The following is a 1,449-nucleotide window of genomic DNA, read 5'->3' on the forward strand; positions in this document are numbered from 1 at the left end:
CCCCCCCCGCCCCAATGTTGCCCAGGCCTCTATCTGTCATGGGAGCAAAGCTGAGATAAGAATTTCCCATGGGTGGGGTTGGGTAGCATTGGCTTTTAACAGTAACAATCTTCTGGGCCAGGGGGCTAGTTCTCGGTCCCAAATCAACCTCCCTGGAGGAGAAATCCATTCTACTTTAATAATGTTATTGCAACGCAGGAAACACAAAACAAAGAGAATTTAGTTTTCTGACTCTAAACTGAGGGCACGACACCACATTGGAAGATCTCTTTTTTTTTTCTTCACTACCTGAGTCGTGGTCCTAAAACATAAGATCTAATGGACTAAAAGAGGGTTGGGAGGGCAGGCACGGACCCTGTAATTCCTCCACTGAGCCAATCCCTTCTCTAGGCAGCTCTCAGCAGCTTCGAGAACCCACATGGCTCTCCTGAGGGTGGACAAAGGGGAGCAGACCGTCGGAAATGGACGCTCCTCGATTTCTTGTGATGACCAAGCCAATTACTTTTGCCAAGTTGCTCTGTGATTTGCCTTGATTGTGACGAATTTTGAAATTTACATCGAGCATTTCTGGAAGTGGGCTGTGTCCCACCAGACTGATCAGCATCTTCCAGTGGGTGTGGATGCCATTGGGTCCTGTGCTGTCCCCTGAGCCCCAGTCACTGCCACCCAATGCGGCAAAGAAGCAAAAAAGATTTCTTACTCTTGTGTGTTTTAACAAAAGTTTATAAAAAAAATAAATGGCGCATATGTTTTCTAAGTCCTTGGATGGGTGTCTTTTCTTCCTTTCAGGTGTTAGAAATAAGAATGAGAATAGTCGGGTAGTTCTTTTTCTTTTTAATTAATCAATTAATTTATTTACTGGCTGCGTTGTGTCTTTGTTGCTGCACGCGGGCTTTCTCTAGCTGCGGCGAGCAGGGGCTACTCTTTGTTGCGGTGCGCGGGCTTCTCATTGCGTTGGCTTCTCTTGTTGCAGAGCACGGGCTCTAGGCGTGCAGGCTTCAGTACTTGTGGCACGCGGGCTCAGTAGTTGTGGCTCACAGGCCCAGTTGCTCTGTGGCATGTGGGATCTCCCCGGACCAGGGCTCGAACCCGTGTCCCTGCATTGGCAGGTGGATTCCTAACCACTGCGCCACCAGGGAAGCCCCCCGATCCCTCCCTCCAGGGGTGTTGTCAGGATGGACTTGAATGAGATCATAGCAGCTACGAGAGCCGCCGTGTATATGAGGTGCACAGAGAGTGCCCACCCCAGGGGACTTTGTGAGTGTGGACTCTTCACCACCCCCTGACTAGTGAGAAGCTAACCATTGAGATTTCCAGCCTCAGAGGCACCCATTCGCTGCCTGCCTGATCGCGGGGGCCACTCCCACCATCCCCTGTGCCTTCCCTCCACTCCCGAGCACCAGGAAATAATCTCTATAATATTGCAACAGAAGCCTCGTCCATGCCGCT

This window comes from Delphinapterus leucas, chromosome 15, assembly GCF_059928025.1.
Source record: "Delphinapterus leucas isolate spDelLeu-1000000601 "Yukka" chromosome 15, BTC_Dleu_Yukka2, whole genome shotgun sequence".
Taxonomy (NCBI): domain Eukaryota; kingdom Metazoa; phylum Chordata; class Mammalia; order Artiodactyla; family Monodontidae; genus Delphinapterus; species Delphinapterus leucas.